This window comes from Vulpes vulpes, chromosome 10 (genome assembly GCF_048418805.1).
Source record: "Vulpes vulpes isolate BD-2025 chromosome 10, VulVul3, whole genome shotgun sequence".
Classification (NCBI taxonomy): Eukaryota; Metazoa; Chordata; class Mammalia; order Carnivora; family Canidae; genus Vulpes; species Vulpes vulpes.
The window spans coordinates 90,874,898-90,881,737 of NC_132789.1; the positions used below are offsets into that span (position 1 = coordinate 90,874,898).

Here is a 6,840-nt window from a genome sequence, read left to right on the forward strand (position 1 = left end):
GGGAGTAGATGGTTGGTTACCAGGGAACAGGGACTGGAGGAAATGGGGAGATGTTTATGGGTATAAACTTGGGACACCTGGGTGGCTCAGTTGGTTAAGCATCTCACTTTTGATTTTTGGTTTAGGTTATGATCTCTGGATCTGGGGGGATCAAGCTCAGTGTTGGTAACTGAGCTCAGGAGGGAGTCTGCTTGAGATTCTCACTCTCTCTCTACCCCCCATCCCCGCTCACTCTCTCTCTGTCTCTCTCTCTCTAAAATAAATAAAAAGTAAACAAAACACAAAGGTACAAACTTAAGATGCATAAATTCTAGAGACCTAAGGCACAGCATAATAACAATAACGATGTATTGTATACTTGAAATTTGCCAAGATCTTAAGGGTTGCTGCACACACACACACACACACACACACACACACACACACACACAAAAGGTAAATATTAGAAGTGATAGGTATGTTAATTAGCTTGATTGTGGTAATCATTTCATAATCTATACATACATACATCAAAAAGTCATGTTGCATGCCTTAAATGTGTACAATTTTAATTTATCATTTATATCTCAATAAAGCTGGGGAGATATGGTTTTGTCAACTTAAAAAAAATAAGTTAAAAAAATTCTTAAATACTTTCCTTATTGTGGTTTCCTGAGTCACAGGAATAAGGTTCAATATAATTTATATACACTCATGAATATAATACAATTATAAAGTTCTGGGCAACCACAGCACTAAAATCTGGTATTGTAGTTCAAACATAACCAAAGGGATTTGGGTTATTTTTGTGGAAAAATCATTACAGTGAGAGGCAAGGCTGAGCCAGCTCTGGGCAATTGGCATTCTGAATGGGAGTGATTATGGTGCTTCTCTAGGAATGAGGGGTTTGTTTCCTGGAATCTGGGACCAGGTGAAGACAAGGTCTGGAGAAAATATCAGTGTCGGGAAGTATGTAGAAATCAAATTTAGGATGTGACAAGAAAGCCTAGTGTCTTACAGATAGAAGCCGGTAACCTCGAGAGTTTGAGACAGGAAAGATTTGTGTCTGGAATCAAAACCTTTTAAAAGCACTGTGCCAGTGTGTACGTGCATTGATATTTTTGAAACATATATGTTTAATGATTTTATAACATCAATTTTAAACATACAGCAGGCTGCAAAATAACAGGGTGTTCATAATTCCTTGATGCATTAGTATAACTATTTCTTCCACCAAGGCACCATTCTTTGGATACTTCCTTACTTTATTAAGGGTAACAGGGTACTTATATATCAAAATGTTTACAAGTTTTCAGTGACATTTAAATTCTGAATTATCTTTCCATAATTAAGTTTCTTTAGGCCCAGTGCTTTGCATTTTGTAGAAAACACTTATCCTCAGGTCACAAACAGGAAAGAGGATAATTTGCAAGTGGTACAAAGATGATTCCAAACCTCAGCTGGCCGGTTTCCCAAATTGCAACCACTCTTATTATTTAATGAAAATAGAGACCAAAAACAATTGCTTAAACGTTATCACTGTGTGATTCCGGTGACTAAGAAATCCCTGACCTTCAAGCAGTAAGCTGTGATTCGGCAACCTCAGAACACTAGCAAGGCTTCATTGTGAAGTGTTTTAGCAGAAGGCCACAAATCGTGTTTTCCTAAGAGGAGCAAGGAACTATGAATGTCATTTAGTAACGCATCGGAATGGCATTGCCTAGTGCGAGAGCTGCACAGAAACTCCTGGTCACCTCTTCTTCATCTATTATTTTGGATAAGCTTTCACAATCCTGCCGTGGCCCTGCCCGCCAGCTACACAGGCAGCCACCAAGCCATACTGGTCCCCCTCCTTCTGTAATCTTTTGGCAGCTGCCATGACCACCTGGCAGCCGGTGGCTCCAGAAGGATGTCCCAGGGACAGCGATCCACTCCAGTTGTTAAACTTTTCCAGAAGAGGTGATCCAACCTTGGTTTTTCTACCAATGTAGTTTTGTGCAGACCAGTTGGAATCCGTGGCTTTAAAATTAGCCAAAATCAGACCTGAAAATGCTTCGTGAAATTCAAAGGCATCAATATCATTCATCCTTAATCCTGCCCTTTCCAGAGCTTTTGGAGCAGCATATGTTGGCCCAAGTAAAAGTTGATCTTTTCGATTCTGAGACGCACACACAAAATCCCGCAGATACGCCTTCAGTTTACAACCCATGGCCAGAGCTTTTTCCTCTGCCACAATCAACATTGCAGGTGGACCATCAGATAAGAAAGCAGAATTTGCAGTTGTCCCAGTGCCAGAGGGCTTGATGAATGCAGGTTTTAGTTTGACCATCTGTTCCCAGGAGGAAGGACCAATACCATTATCTTTGGTAACTGTGTCTTTTCCTGGTACTTTGAAGGGTACAATACCAGACAGGAATCCTTCACCCTGTGCCTTCTTGGCCAGCCTGCGTGAGCGTGTACTTATCCTGGTCCAGTCGAGAAACAGTCAAGGCAACAACCAGTTGGTCTGTAGAGTGGCCCCGGGTCTCATTAGTGGAAAACTCAGCCACTATGGGAAGCTCAAGCGATAGACAGGAAATTCAGTCTGAATTTCGAGATTAAAGACAGTCACTGACCCAAAGTCTTGGTCTTACTGAACTCAAGTACCATTTTCCTTGAATGATAAATAGGGATGTCGCATATTAACTCTACACCACCTACCATGACCACATCACACTGCCCAGAAATGATCAAGCCAACAGCTATGTTGGCTTGGTTGGCAGAGAGCAGGAGTCTTGTCAGGGGAACCAGCCCCAAGGGCAGCCTCTCTAGCCACATTGCTAGTTTTCACTTCCTGTATAACTGTGCCAAAGATGTTATAATCAGCAACATCCTTTGGAACATTGGTCCAATGCAACAAACCGGAAAGTGCCACTCTAGCCAAATTAGGTGGCATCAGATCCATATATGATGTGCATGACTGCAAAAAATGGAATGCAAACACCATCCACCAGTATATTCCTTATGTTGGGTTTGGCTAAGTTTTTCTTTGATTTGGTCTGGATGGCTGGGGCAGCTCCTAGCTGGGAGGAACAGCTCAGGGTCTAACAGAAAATCCGAAGACCCATTGTGATGCATTGGGAAGACTTTTAAATGTGTAAATCAAGATGGAAGTCACTCTGAAATCTTTGCTCTGTCCTCTCAGGCTCCTCCTGCTACAGGCACCAAAGGTTCAGCCTCAAGTCCCAGAACTAGGCATCCAAAGCACCATATTTTTAAAGTTTGTTTAGAAATTGCAAGGGTTGGTCTCTATCAGCATAGTCAAAAATAAATATAAGGTCAGATGTAAATTTGAGTCGCATTAGATATGTGAAATTTTAAATTAGAAAATGTCTGGTGACCACACTTTAAAAAGTAGAAAGAAACAGGTGCAAGTGATTTGAATAATATGTTTTATTTAACCCAATCTATACATGTAATCCATATATGATATTATTCCTTATCTCAACCTAAAACTTTGAAATCCAGTGTGTATTTTATATGTGCAATACATCTCAATTCAGACTAGTGTTAAAAGGTAAACTAAGGTTTATTAAATATTTTGAGAATTTATTTAAACAAAAATCTATTCCAAATGGGTAGCACCATTCTGAGAGTGGTTAGGAGCACTCCACGGATAGGAGGCTTTTCTAGAGAGACAGTGGAGGCAAAGTAAGGAAATTATTGATTGGGTATAGTTTAAAGCCTACATAGCTGTTTGTGATTGGTTGTTTTTGGGTTTCAATTTCATAACCTAGAGGCATTTAAAGGATTAGAATCTTGGGTCATTCATGCAAGCTTCTATGGCATTCTAGCCACATCAGTCTAATGACCTCCTCGTTTAGTTAACACCAGCCACTTTTCAAGTACTCAGTGGTTACTAGAAGCTGATCGCACAATTCAGGTCTAACTACACAGGATATTGATGGATCTTCTGTAAAAAGTGAATATTCACCTGAAATATTTGGTTGTTTTGTTTCTTCCTTGCCAGCACATTGAATCATACCTTGTTATTTATGAAAACAAAACAAAAAAATTGCTGAATTGTTGAAAGTGAAAGGGGTCATGGGATAAAGAAAAAAAAAGTATATACGTGCTTATGTTTTTTAATTTAATTTATAATATTCAGTTTTGAATAGAGCCTTTGAACTTTAACACTCCACGTATTATAACATAATATAAATGGTGATAAGAGTAATAAAGGAAAATGAGCTCTAGCTGAGAGATTCTTAGAAAAATATTTAAGGAAAGAGAAATTGGACCTTTTCATAAGTTGCTAACAGAAGCAACTTAATGTTCTAATATTATAAAAATTATAAAGAATGTTGCATTTTCACTTGACAATTCTCTTGCAAGGTTTGCAAGAAGAAATTATAAAGCACCAAGCAGCACCTATTGTCTTCTGACAAAGCTAAGACTATGAAGACCTAGTTTCTCATTGAGTAACCACCCACATTCCATTTCTCCTTTTCATTTGTATTCCTGTTAAAAGTTGCTCTTTCCCTGTCGACTGAGCCTATTTTTACACTTGACAAGAATATTACCAAAGTACTGACTGAAAATGAATTATGCATCGGATAACTACTAGCCATTTTGCACACTTGTGGAAGCAATTTTTACTTCACTTGGACTCAATAACATATTCCTGAAATGTAGGAGCTCTTCAGACATTAGTGGGATAAAATGTGCCTATCATACTGACCACATGCTCTTCTCTCTCATGCTAAAAAGTTGTTCCTGATTTATAAATTTTTGGAGATTCGCAGCTCTTATATATAACTCATTGCATTTGTTAAAATGTTAATCTCTTTTAAAAGTTCTTTTAAAAATAGTGTGAAAACTGGAATAAAAATAATTTTAATTTATTTATATTTATTTATATTATATATGTTATATATATTTATAATTTATAATTTATTTATAAAATAAAAATAATTTTAAATTTAAAAATTTTAAAAATAGTGTGAAAACTGGAAAAAATAGTGTGAAAACTGGAATAAAAGGTACAAACCTTGGGACACCTGGGGGACTCTGTGGTTGAGCATCTCCCTTTGGCTCAGGTTATGATCCTGGGATCGAGTCCCACATCAGGCTCCCTACGAGGAGCCTTCTTCTCCCTCTGCCTATGTCTCTGCCTCTCTCTCTCTCTGTCTCTCATAAATAAATAAATAAATAAATAAATAAATAAATATCTCTAAAAATAAAAAAAATTTAAAAAAACCTATGCTACTGATGACAGTGAGGGGTAATACCACCTACTATCCCTGTCACTGGTTCCCTTATGAGCCCAACAGTATTTTGAACATTACACATGTGCTGATCCTTACAGTAACCCATTGGTCAATACTGTTATTCTTACCTCCAGTGTATTTTATTTTATTTTTTCAAATGGTATCCAGCTTTATTAAAGATACTTGTCGTAAACAATCATGGTACTTCAGGCAGGACACGAGCAGACAATCCTTAACAGTATACAACAACTTTCGCACTCCTTTCTTCAGCAGGCTACCGAAATCAGTGAGCCACTAGAAAGCCCAGTGAAGTCTTCATCGGATGCTTTGAACATCAGAATGAGGGTTCACAGTTTCACATTTAGCATGTTGTTGAACAACTTTCCACAAGCCAACCCTGCCTTTGGGGAAATGAAAGTAGCAGAATCACCAATTTGAAGATCCACAAGCTAAAAAAGGAAATCCTTTGAGGGAATGACATCTCTGTGGTGACACTGCAAAGTCCAGATCGCCTGACATACTGGGAACCATGTCTGGGGGTCAGGTTCCAACAGGCCTCTGGGTTTAAGGGAGTCAAGTCTGTGGTGAAGGCAGAGAAGAAGAAGAGAACATAAATAATGAATGTTGGTTTTTCACACTATAATACGTTTGTGCCAATGTGGCTAATGTGTGTCAATATTAAGGAATCCCTCCTCCTGGAAACCCAAAGGAAGTTTCTCAAAACTAGAAGGGAAAAGGAGTCCCCCCCCCCCCATATCAATCTAGCTTGGGGGATATGGTATTAGTGACATATGCCTTTCCTCCGAAACAGCAATGAAATGCTCTGTGGCTAAAAAAAAAAAAAAAAAAAAAAAAAAAAATCCCACGTAGCTTAAAACAATCCCACATTTTTATATAATTTGATAAAAAACAGTATTTCAAACTATACAGTCACCAGAGGTACACAGTTATCAAAAGTGCACACATTTTATGTGGCACGGCCTGCGCGCTTAGCTTTCTGTGTCTGGTCTTTTTGGCCACCCTCATTTTCTGTAGGGTTATTTCCTCTTGCCAGCATCAACTTTCACCTTTTTTTCCCCTTGAGCACCTTCCCTCCTTTCTTTGCAGGGGCCTTTTTAGGCTTGGGCTCGGGCTTTGGAGGTGCAGGATAAGGCAACCTTGCAGATCTCTCATCCTTCACTCTGACTTTATGTCCTTTAGCATCCCCTTCAGCCTTCGGGCTGAGATTGGTTACAGTGGCAGCAGAACCTTGGCACTGGACATGGGGAGGCAGTGGCACATGGCATTTTGGCTGCCCTGGGCTCATTCTTGCCTCTTCCTCTTCACACTGCTGTACCTCCATTTTACTTAAAAGGAAATGGAGCACATCGAGTTTGCATAACTTGCTAGAAGTCAAGCAAAGTGAGTGGAAGAGTGAATAATTACACATGGCAACTAGACGCCAGAACCCAGGCTGCCAACCAGCATGCTCTGGTGACTGCCAAATTATAGAGAAGCAGAGCAGTTGGCGAGAGGTCAGCTTCTGATGTGAGTTTTAACATTAGATTATTATCTGTCAGGTGATTGAGTTCTCGTTGGACAAGTGAGCATGGAGTGTAGGGAGATATGACAG

The 6,840-nt window shown here is 39.3% G+C and overlaps 1 pseudogene; it reads right to left on the reverse strand.

Annotated features, from left to right (window-relative positions):
- Nucleotides 1-1,747: 1,747 nt before the first annotated feature.
- Nucleotides 1,748-6,570, reverse strand: LOC112933447 (trifunctional enzyme subunit beta, mitochondrial pseudogene; annotated as a pseudogene).
- Nucleotides 6,571-6,840: the final 270 nt, after the last annotated feature.